At 45.7% G+C, this 12,376-nt stretch overlaps 1 protein-coding gene across 3 annotated transcripts in view; it reads left to right on the forward strand.

The window, feature by feature from the left end:
* Positions 1-2,344: 2,344 nt before the first annotated feature.
* The window catches only part of myo1b (myosin IB), a 259,411-nt gene continuing 249,379 nt past the window's right edge, over positions 2,345-12,376 (forward strand). The window contains exon 1 of one of the 3 annotated variants that reach the window (XM_055637781.1): positions 2,345-2,506. The gene's annotated coding sequence lies outside the window, so the exon portion shown is untranslated. The remainder of the gene's footprint in view (positions 2,507-12,376) is intronic. The other 2 variants (XM_055637782.1, XM_055637783.1) reach the window with 2 other exon arrangements.

Consider the following 12,376-nt stretch of genomic DNA (forward strand, 5'->3'; position numbering starts at 1 on the left):
TCTCAAGATATACCACTATAAAAATATCCGATGCGACCGGATAAAATTTCAAAACTTAAAATATAATACGACTTCAAAATCTGTGAAATGGTTGTTTCGAAATAGGCAGAGTGCTGTCATTTCTGTGGTTGCATGTATATTAGTTTCATGCGCGTACCTCAAAACGACAATCTCATCGTGGAATTGTTTATTTGTGTTTACCTAAACTACAAGAGCGAATATTTCCGTGATAAAACCCCGAAGCGTACTAGGCTCCAACCACGATGAAATTGCACAACCTACTTAGAAACTGGAGTAAACTAAACTGAACTGCAGTTGGCTGCCTTTCACGGCGTGGTTTTATAACTCACTAAGACCCAATTCAATGTCTGAACAAGGGTCTCGACCCGAAACGTCACCTATTCCTTCTCTCCAAAGATGCCGTCTGACCCACTGAGTCACTCCAGCTTTTTGTGTCTATCTTCGGTTTAAACCAGCATCAGTAGTTCCTTCCTACACACTCAGTGTCTGATTTGTTCTCTAGTGTCGCAGAGTAGCCATTTGGACACAGATATTTCAATTGACCGTTCAGAGTGGTGGTAGTGGTGGGGGGTGGAGGGGGCACAACGCCTTTCCTCTCTCTCTCTCTCAGGAGAGACTCTACGAATAAACAAGATCGGGTTTTACTGTTATGTCACGGGCACACGGTCTGTTAACATTCACTGTTGGAGATTGGGTGCTGGGTGGGTCCGATATGTTAAAGATGGAACAACTATTAGACAACACACAAAGGAATCCTATTTCAGGGAGTAATCAGCACAGGAAGCAAGGGCAGAAAATTAGGGGGGGGGGGGGGGGGGGGGGGGGTGGGGGGGGTGGGGGGGGGGGGGGGGGGGGGGGGGGGGGGGGGGGGGGGGGGGGGGGGGGGGGGGGGGGGGGAATCCTGGATCTGTTCACTGTGTCTGAAGAAGGGTCTCGACCGAAACATCACCCATCCCTTCTCTCCAGAGATGCTGCCTGTCCAGCTGAGTTACTCCAGCATTTTGTGTCTTATCTTTGGTTTAAACCAGCATCTGCTGTTCCTTCCTACACATCTGTACACTGTGGACGGCTTGATGGCATTCATATATAGTCTTTTCGCTGACTGGATAGCACGCCACGAAAAGCTTTTCACTGTACCTCGGTACACGTGACAATAACTAACTAAACTAAACTAAACTAAACTAAACTGAAGAAGGGTCTCGATCCGAAACGTCACCCATTCCTTCTCTCCAGAGATGCTGCCTGTCCCGCTGTGTTACTCCAGCATTTTGTGTCTATAAACTAATGTTGTCGAAAATCAAACGCTCTAAAGGGTCCTGTTCTGAAACATTATCAGTCAATTTCCCTCCACAGATGCTGCCTGGCCCACTGAGTTCTTTCAGCAGTTTGCTGGTGTTGGTGTTCGGCGCCGACTCGGTGGGCCTCTATCCCTAAACTAAACTAAGCAGTTTGTTTGTTTTTGCTCAGGAATCCAGCATCTTGTGTCTGTCAAAGTTAACAAACCCACTTGAGTTCCGATGATCAAGGCAGTATAACTAGGGGGCGTGTGACCAAGTTTGGAAGTTTTACGTTTCTCTCTCAATTACCCTTGCAGAAATATAAATCCTGCTTTATTGCATTGGAGGAGAGGGTTTAATTAATCTGCCCTTCACAAGAGACCTCCCAAACCTGAAGGGGTTCGGCCCGAAACGTTGCCTATTTCCTTCGCTCCATAGATGCTGCTGCACCCGCTGAGTTTCTCCAGCACTTTTGTCTACCTCCTGCTTTTTCTACCATGTTTTCTGGCTTTGTCTTTTTGCACATCTTTCATTCATTTGTTCAATGTGCCTTCTATATTTCATTTCCCTCCCCCTCCCGACTCTGTCTGAAGAAGGGTCTCAGCCCGAAAAATTCACCTATTCCTTCTCTCCAGAGATGCTGCCTGACCCGCCGAGTTACTCCAGCATTTTGTGTCGAGAACACAGCAATGTGCTGGCTGCCCTTCAAAGGTTGTAAAGGCTTTCTAAAGGTTGTAGAACCCCTATTTAAATGCTTTCCCCCCCTGATGTTCTGCACTGTTTCTCTACAATGTTTAGGTTCCCCGTTGTTTAATCTACAGCGCCGATTTGTCCCGCTTCTCCTTCCTCCTCTGTGCTGCGTCTCGTTGCCTCTCGGGTGTAGCCTCTATCCTTCACCTGGTGCGGTGCTGTGTATGTGTGTGTGTGTGCGCCGAGGGAGGGAGGGAGGCGGGCCGAGAACAGAAGGTGAAAGCCGAGCGTACACACCCCGCCCCGCCCCGCTCTGGGTCTGACAGAGGCTGACTCGGCTGCGTTTGGGGTTAGACAGGCAGGCAGGCAGGCGGGGAGGTGGGAGGAGAATTAACAGCAGGAGGAGGCGTCTGTGGCACCAGATCCTGCTCCCCAGCCATTGTCCTCATTTCACGGTGGCAGCGCCGTGTCCACAAAGGGAAGTGGCCAGATTTTCACACAACAGCCTCGCTGAGAAGGTAATCGCGTTTCCTTTTTTTTTGTTGTTGAAGCACTCTTGTTAAAACTGAGCACTGCGTGTAACATCTGGGTGGCGAAAGAAACCTTTAAAAAAACTTTCTCCCCCCCAAAAAAGCGCATTAAGGGATATCAATGTAAAACGAGGTGGCGAGATCTGGTTTTGAAACTTCTTGATAATTAAAATATCATCAGGAAAGGGGTCGCTGGTTTCCCGGGGGGGTTAAATGGGCTGAGTGATTGGTTAGGAACAGCAGTAACAGTTGCTTAAGATGTGTAGGAAGGATCTGCAGATGCTGGTTTAAACGGAAGATAGACACACAATGTTGCAGTAACTCAGCGGGACAGGCAGCATCTTTGGAGTTGCTTAAGATGTTGAACATGTTTATTGAACATACGGTCCCGCTGACAGCACAGCGTGGATAGGAGCTGAGATCTGATTTCGCTCAACTTTTATTTTGTTATCTCTCCGCCTTTTGGTCCAGTTAGTGTTGGAAGCATTTCACCCAATTTCTCATGGGTACAATGCACAGCGGGCAGTGGGTGTCAGACACCCCCCAACAACCACTCTAGATTTGCCCGTCTCCGCTGGGTTGAGTTTTAACCTCCGCTCTTAAACCCCGGTTGTTGTGTGAAATCTACAGTTGTTTCCCAAGTAAAAGGGTAACTCTGCGGCCGAGCCGCCACAATAATGCGAGTCAGATGTGATTGAAACCAGATGATTTCTAGTTGATTTGACCCACCTCGACCCCTCCGTTCCTTTCATCTCCCGTATGTTTATGCGGTTGGGTAATCTGATGAACGGAAATGGCCATGTTTTGTTTTGCTGTTCACTCTGTCTAGCCATCACTTACGCGTTTCCCACCCGACCGCCTGTTCTCCGGACTTGAGTCCGTTTCCCAGGTTTGCAAGCGTCCGGTTTGACTGACTGGCTGACTGACCTGTGCTAACTTTAACTCTCCTTCAGTTCTGCCCCGGTTCCGTGCGGCGCTAGTGGTACAGGGTTGTGTCGTGTACACGTCGCCCTGCCCCACCTGCCTGTGCTGGTTTGCTAAAACACAGCCAGTTGTGTGGCCATAAGAATAGGCGACAGATGGATCAATTGACAGTTTGAACTAACAAGGCTTGACCTGCAATGCGAAAGACGAAGCTTGACATTCAATTGTGATTGATCATTTTAAGACAGGGTTTAAAAATCAGCGAACTCATAACTAGGACTCGCATATAGTCACAAGGAATGGTAGTAGAATTGGGCCATTCGGCCCATCAAGTCTACCCCGCCATTCAATCCTGGCTGTGTAGGAAAGAACTGCTGATGCTGGTTTAAATCACAACGTGCTGGGGTAACTCAGCGGGACAGGCAGCATCTTTGGAGAGAGGGAATGGTTGACGTTTCGGGTCGAGACCTTTCTTCAATCATGTCTGATCTATATCTCTCTCTTCACCCCATTCTCCTGCCTTCTCCCCTTAACTTCTGTCACCTCTCCTCCTCCCCTCTCCAGAAATAAAATGTTCCTTTGCGCGGGTGACAACGGCGCCAGGTAAAGACTGGAGAACCTGGCCAATTCCTGCTGCATCTCGCATATACTGCGCTGCCTGGGAACCCGGGGCACAGGATACGCGAGGGAACCCTTATTTCCTCCTGCATCAAGCGCTTGCTAGCACAGTGTGAGGCGGGCTAGCATCCCTCCCCTCTCCTCCCCGGGTGCTGAATCAGCTAAACTTGTTGCCAGAAATTACCGAGCGGGAGGAGCTAAACTGTGTGATGTAAACTTTCCTTTGCTCTTAGGACTAAAGCCAGCTGCCGCACTTTAATAGTCGTGTCGGCAAAGATGAAAGTGAAAGGGGATGTTGCAAAGAAACGGCAGGTTTCTGCGTGGAGATATATGCAGGGGGGGACTGTAGATGCCGGTTTATGCCGAAGATAGACACAAAAATGCTGGAGTAACTCAGCGGGACAGGCAGCGTATCTGGAGAGAAGGAACGGGTGACATTTCGGGTCGATGCCCTTCTCCAGAGATGCTGCCTGTGTCGCTGAGTTACTCCAGCATTTTGTGTCTATATCTTCTGCGTGGAGATAGACAGTGCAGGCGTTTCCACGGCTTTCCCTGGTGAAAGTTGGACATTTTTCTCCCCTTTCCCCATAACCAAATCTGGCCATCTCCCTGAGTATTTTAAGTTGACTGGTTTGTTAGTAATTAAGATGATCAACATGTTTATTGAACAAACGGAATCATTGCCAGTCCAATGAAGACAGGAGCGGCGATCTGATTTATCTCAACTTTTTTGTTGTCACCTCTCTGCCGTTCTGGTCGTTATAAAGACTTAGTGTAAGAGTTATTTCCAACCTTTCCAACCGTTTGCGCAATGTGCATTTTTCACATATTTTTGTTTTAATGCACACGATAAACCAAAGTGGCATCTTGATGAAATGACCCTGGGCCTTTCATCAACATTGCTCAAACAGATTATCTGGTCCTTATCGCGTTGCTCTTTTGCGATGGCCGATTGTGTGCAAATTGTTTGCTGTAATTGTTTGGTTCCAAATCATTTTCAACCATCCTGAGGTCATAAAAACGATTGTTTTATACCGAGATGCTGCCTCTGTTCAGATTATTACGTTAGTTATAGAGATGGTGTGTATTTTTATGAGACACAGCGAGTCACTAATCTGGGTGGACTCAAAGAGACTTTGCCTCAGTATATAATTGCCACAGAAGGCAGTGGAGGCAAAGTCATTAGATATATTTAAGTCAGAGATAGATAGATTCTTAATTAGTACGGGTGTTAGAGGTTATGGGGAGAAGGCTGGAGAATGGGGTTAGGAGGGAGAAATAGATCAGCCATGATTGAATGGCGGAGTAGACTTGATGGGCAGGATTTGAGTTTAGGAGCAAAGTTTTGGTCTCCTAATTTGAGGAGGGACATTATTGCTATTGAGGAAGTGCAGCGTAGGTTCACCAATGTTAATATCCGGAGTGGCGGGACTGACATGTGATGAAAGAATGGGTTGACTGGGCTTGTATTCGCTGGAATTTAGAAGGATGAAAAACATTTTATATGTTTCTGATAGAAGCATATAAAATTCTTAGAGTAGATGCAGGAAACATGTTCCCGATATTGGGGGAGTCCAGAACCAGGGGCCACAGTTTAATAATAAGGGGTAGGCCATTTAGGACTGAGATGAAAACTTTTTCACCCAGAGATGGAAACCGTTTCCAGTCATGTACCTCTGCGGAATGCGACTTTTCTCCTAATCACATTTTTGCCTCCCCCGCGGCCTAACAACTTGGATTGATGCGGCCTTTCCCGGAGACGGAGTTGCGGGCGGGGCGCGGACTTCCATCGCGGAGCCAGAAGAAAGGCTCCAACCGCTGGCCTGCTGACTTTAACATCATGAGGCCGCCGTGGTCTGCGGAGCTTCTAGCCGCGGGCATGGAGCGGACTTACCATCCCGGAGCCAGGGATCCCTTGCCGGGGATCACCAGAGAAGAGCTCCGATCGCTGGCTTGTCTGCGGCCTATAACACAGAGAAGCTGCGGTCTCTGGTAAGAAATGGGACGATTCAGGCAGTCCAAGCATCCCGACGTTGGAGTTTCGATCATCCCGACGAGAGGGCCTGTACATTGGGCCATCCATAACAGCGACTACAGAGGGTCAAGGCCACAAACATGGGTGAACTAAAGGAGAAAGACTGACTGAAGATTATTGCCTTTCATCACAGTGATCACTGTGGTGGATGTTTATGTTAAGTTCTATTATATGTGGTCTTTTAATTGTACGGCTACATGGTAACTCAAATATCACTGTACCTTAATTGGTGTATGTGACAATAAATGTGAACGAACTTAGACTTGAACTTGAACTTATTTTCTATGTTTTCTATTTTTCTACTACTATCACTAATGATCTTATGATAATTATTGTTAAATGCATATATTTTAAAAGAGAATATATGTCTTTTCTTCCCGTGGATGAAAAAGCTTGGATGTTGTCAAAATCTGTTGTAAACGCCTATATTTCTTTCATAAAATAAGGAATGGAGGATTACTATCCTAATTCACTTTCTCCCATTGTCGGCAGAAATCACTGCCTCTCAAAACTAAAACAAAATGACTACTATTCATGAAGTTATAATCAGGTGTCTCTGTAAACACAAATCCTTTTCAGGGACATTGAATTTTCATTCTACTTGTTGAACAGAGGCATATAGCAGTCTGGCCTCCCGTAAAACACAAAGATAGACACAAAAAACTGGAGTAAAATAGCGGAGTCAGGGGATACGGGGAGAAGGCAGGAACGGGGTACTGATTGGGGATGATCAGCCATGATCACATTGAATGGCAGTGCTGGCTCGAAGGGCCGAATGGCCTACTCCTGCACCTATTGTCTATTGTCTGTTGGGTCAGACAGCATCTCTGGAGGTGATGTTTCTGGTCGAGACCCTTCTTCAGACTGAGACTGAAACATAGTCTAAACTCCAAATGCGGCCTAACCAAAGTCCTATAAAACTGCAACATCGATGAATGCAAGCTCACCAAATGCTGGACAAAGTTTTTTGTTATTTCCTTCATTGCTTCCAGTTGTGCTTAATGAAAATGCTCTTCCCTTTCTCTAAAAGATTTTCAGGCAACCATTAATGATTCAGGGAACCTATTCCCTAACATCCAGCATGAATTTACTCTTGGATGTCGGTAGGTATGCAACAGAAGCCAGGGAAATTCACCAGTGTGCAGTTTTTGCCTCTGGAGAAACAATGGGCATGCATTTATCACCTCCCTGAAGACTTTTCTGAGATTCAGTGCTCATTATTATGGGGCATTAGAGCACACACCTACTACCTACCACTCTGTGACACAGCACAAAGAAGAATAAATAAAGATGTATCCGTACATGAGCCCAGGGATATGTTTAGCCATTCTTCTTATTTAAGTTAAGGTATTAGATGTTACTTGACATAACATATCTCTGAAAAGCCATATCTAGTCTTCATCTTTCAGTTGTTCTACTATGCTTATTTGTTACCAATATGCATTGTTGCCATTTTATCAACAATTATCAATAATGATCAACAATGTACCATCAAATGGCCTCAGTGTAGTTTTATGTAGGAGGGATCTGCAGATGCTGGTTTACACCAAAGGTGGACACATAATGCTGGAGTAACTCAGCGGGAGAGGCAACATCTCTGGATAGAACCCATTCCTTCCATCCAGACATGCATGTTACTCCAGCATTTTGTGTCTATCTTTAGTGTAGCTATGTCAGATTCAATTTTTTCAATATTTTCTCAGCGATACTTGCATATGGTATTTATTACTGAATGTAGATGGCCACATGATGTAGTAGCAGACTCAGGAGGCAATCTCCAATTTAGAATGAACTAACTAGCATTCAGCCTCTCGGGAATAAACAGAGTGGTTTGTGGCAGATTGCTGTAAGGTGATAGCTGGCCATGCGATCAAAAATCTAAGTCACTAGCAGTGATTCACAGCACTATTGACCATATCTCATTTAGATTGGCTCCTTGTTTTACCATGAGGGGCAGATGTTCATTTCTTGCCTATTTCATTACATATAATCACAATTTGTGTTCACTGGCCTTACAGGGACTGAGAACACACCATAGAGCAAGAAAATGGAAACTTTAATGACGTGGAACTTGATCAATCCATCTTGTTTGGAGATTAGTCATACATCTGGCTGCTGAAAGTAAATTATAACTAACAGCTTGTATCTACCGGATCTGTTAAACATGTCTTCCTAGGTAAAACATTAATATGTAGGCAGTGACAAGTTGGCAATGCTCAAATTTCACTGCTGCAAAGAAGGAATTAGTACGGGCGTCAGAGGTAATGGGGAGAAGGCAGGAGAATGGAGTTAGGAGGGAGAGATGGGTCAGCCATGATTGAATGGCAGAGTAGACTTGATGGGCTGAATGGCCTAATTCTGCTCCCATCACTTATCACTTATGACCTTATACTTAGACTCAGAGAGTGATTTCAACCTAACTTGCCCACACTGGCCAACATGTCCCAGCTGCACTAGTCCCACCTGCCCGCGTTTGGTCCATATCTCTCCAAACCTGTCCTCTCCATGTACCTGTCAAACTGTTTCTTAAACGTTGGGATAGACCCAGCCTCAACTACCTCCACTGGCAGCTTGTTCCATACACCCACCACCCTTCTTTTTTTTTTTTGTAATGACGTTCTTTTCTAACCAGGATAATGAACATGACTTTTCTTTATTGCACCTTGTATCCATAAATAAATCACTGTACACGGCACATTTTTGTCAGTTGGTATTAATGTGTTGAATCGTAGTACCTTAAATGAAATGGATTCATTATTCAATCACATTAGCACCATTTTCACTGGCTGATCTATCGCTAAACATACTATCTGTAGTCTTGTTGATTCTTTGTGGAATAAGTGTTCATATGATGCATATAATATTTTACACAGCCAGCTTAATCTTTCAATGCAAATTGGGTCACTGGTTGAGGATCAGATTGAAGATTAGATCTTGTTGAAATGTCAGATATTAAATTTTTATAAAAATTATCCTATGATACTTGGTTTAGGGATGCACAATGTTGCCTTTGGAAAATAGTAAAGCTGCATAAATCCGCTGCAGTTTTTCTTGATTACGTTTGTGAACTGGAGAGTGATTATGCTGGATATTCACTCAGAATATTAAATAGGGTCTTATGGAACCCAATAAAGATGGGGGGGGTTTGTACACAATCTGGGTTGAACACGATGGGGGAGTGAAGAGGAGAAAGAGATGAATTAATTGAATACCTAAACAGGCTTCTAAAAACACAAAATAAATGAAAACTATCAGATGATATGTAATGGTTAAAGTTCGGTAAATCAAGTAACATTTAAAGTACAACTGGTTTCAAAGAAGAAAATGGGAACCAGGGTGGTCGGTATATGGAACAAGCTGCCAGAAGAGGTAGTTAGGGCTGGTACTATAACAACATTTAAAAGATACTTGGACAGACACGTGGAGAGGAAAGGTTTAGAGGTGTATAGACCAAACGTGTTGAAGGAGCATCTAGGTCAGAATGAGCAAGTTGGGCTAGAAATTGAGAGACAATAATGACATTTCAGAAATCTGTTGTGTGTCATAACAAAAATGCCAGAAACACTCAAAGCTGACTTGTCAAAAAGAAAAGGTTGGCCAATGCCCTGAATGTTAGCCTACCTTTACTATAAAAATTGTTCTCATAGGAATCCACATCATCAGTGCTAACCAGTTTGTACTGACACCCTTTGAGCATTGATGAAATCCTATTATTTCTTGGAAAATAAAGCTGCAATCTGAATTGGATGACAATTCCCAGAGCTATAGCGGCTCTGAACCGGCCCTGCTGAGTGCCCCCCACCCCCAAGGACTGTCTCCCTCGGATGGTCACGTCGCACAGACACATCTGCACTTTAGTCTGTATTAACTGTTTTGACTATTTTACTGTTGTAATGTTCTTTTTACAAACCATGTTCTCGGGGTATCTAAATATAAATTTTATTAGTTACTAGACCAAGTGCAGACCCGTTGGGTCTGTTCCCCCAACGTGCGGTTGTGGGGGGGAGGCGGCATGCAGCGTCACACACACTAACTATCCCGCCCCCCCCGCACACGCTAATTACACCCCTTGATATTATATTAATTTGCTCCTTTTACCCCATGACCACCCTATCTACTGACACATAGCCCCCAACTTGCAGTCACATCTAGAGAGGGGGGGGGAGGGCGGGGGGTAGAGCGTGAGGGCAGAGAGAGAAGGGGCAGAGACACAGAGAGAGGGGCAAGAGGGAGAGGGGGGTGGTGGCGAGGAGGAGAAGAGGGAAGGTGGGTGAGAGGGGAAAGGTGGGGTGGAGGGGAGGAAAGAGAGAGGGTGAGAGGGAGGAGGAGAGGGGGGGAAGAGGTGAGGGGAGGGGGAGAGGTGGGGAGCAGGGAGGGTGGAGGGAAGGGGGTAGGGGTGTGTGGAGGGGAGGGGGGTTTAGGGGAGGGACGGTTGGGGAGGGGAGCAGTGGGAGAAAGAGGAGAGGGGGGAGAGGAGAGGGGGGGAGAGGAGAGGAGAGGGGGGAGTGAGGGGGGTGTGCTGAGAGGGGGGGGGAGGTGAGGGGGAGGGGAGAGGTGGGGAGCAGGGAGGGGGGGGGGGGGGTGGAGGGAAGGGGGTAGGGGTGTGTGGAGGGGAGGGGGGTTTAGGGGAGGGACGGTGGGGGAGGGGAGGGAGGAGGGGAGGGAGGGGAGAAAGAGAGGGGGGGAGAGGAGAGGAGGGGGGATAGGAGAGGAGGGGTGGAGAGGAGGGGGGGAGAGGAGAGGAGGGGGGGGGAGAGGAGAGGGGGGGAGAGGAGAGGAGGGGGGGAGAGAGAGTGCCTTTTTATTTCAACCCAAAACCCCCCAAACAACCATTTGCAGGCAGTGCTTATTTACTTTAACCATATTTTCATTTTCAAACCACATTAAGGATACTTACTCACAGTTGTGTGCACATGTGTTCAGTGTTATTCACAGCTCAGAGAAACGTAACCCTCTGCCTTCCTCCAGCTTGCAGACTAATTGAGGCACACCACTTCCTGGTTTTATAGTCCACCCCCCTGCCGCCAGCGGGGGCAGCAGAGAGAATGGGGAATTTTGTTAAATCATTAATATCTCTGTCATTTTTCATCGACTGAAAAAATCCTCGGCACATATGCGGCGGAGGGGGGCTCTGAGCAAGGTGGCCAAGAATTACGGCCGTAGGTGGCGGCGTTCTCTCGGAAATCGCAGCACAGATCGTCAAAACCGGTCAAGAACAGACTTTTAGTAATATATAGATAGATAGATTTAAGTTATGACATCGGATGGAAGCTGCATACCAAATCTCGTTGCACTTATGTGCAATTACAATAAAATATATTATTATTATTATTATTATTATTATTATTATTATTATTATTATTATTATTATTATTATTATTATTATGTGTAGTTGAGGTGATTACAGCATGTACAGGAAGATATTGGGGTACTGGGGAAATTTGCTGCTTTACGTGCTTAGTCACTTTATGGAGTTTGGTGGGAAATTCTACTTATCTTCTGCTGCTTCCTTTCTATCACACGAAGATAGGGTGATAGAAAAGATGCATGATTTGCTTACCCCCAATGGTTGGGCCATAGAGTATAAGAGTCAGGACATCATGTTGCAGCTTTATAAAAGTTTGGTTAGGCTGCATAATGGAGTCTTGTGTGCCTTTCTCGTCACCACATTACAGGAAAGATATGGTGGTGCGGAAGAGGTTTACTAGAATGCTGCCTGGATTAGAAGGTATTAACTATCAAGAGAGAGATACAAGGAACTGCAGATGCCGGTTTATCAAAAAAAAAACACCAAGTGCTAGAGGCAGCCAATATGCAGGGAATGGAGTGATATGAATCACCTGCAAGCAGTGGAGGTTAATTTAACTTGGCACCTTGTTCAGCACAGACATTGTGGGCCTATTCTTGTGCTGCACTTTTCTATGTTCTATGTCAAACAGCATCTGTGGATTAAGAAATGTTTCAGAATGGGTTCTGTTGAGGGTCTGCAGCATTTTCTGTTTTTACTTGCTTCCTAAAATGGTGTGAGCCTGCTCAAAATGAAGAGGTAAAACAAATAGGAATCCAAGGAGGGTTGATCAAGCAGAGGAAATGGAAGACCATGTACACGGCCAGAATGGAGGTATTCACAAAATAGGTTGAGATTGCTTCCTTTTGTATATCACCATCAATATGGAGTAGAACGGAGACATGACACTTGTGCTCTGCCCACCTGCTGACAGGCCAGGTTGCAAACCATTTAAACTCCTTTCCCATTTTAATATCAACCTTTCTATCCTTGG

The sequence above is a fragment of the Leucoraja erinacea genome, chromosome 7 (assembly GCF_028641065.1).
Source record: "Leucoraja erinacea ecotype New England chromosome 7, Leri_hhj_1, whole genome shotgun sequence".
NCBI classification, from domain to species: Eukaryota; Metazoa; Chordata; class Chondrichthyes; order Rajiformes; family Rajidae; genus Leucoraja; species Leucoraja erinaceus.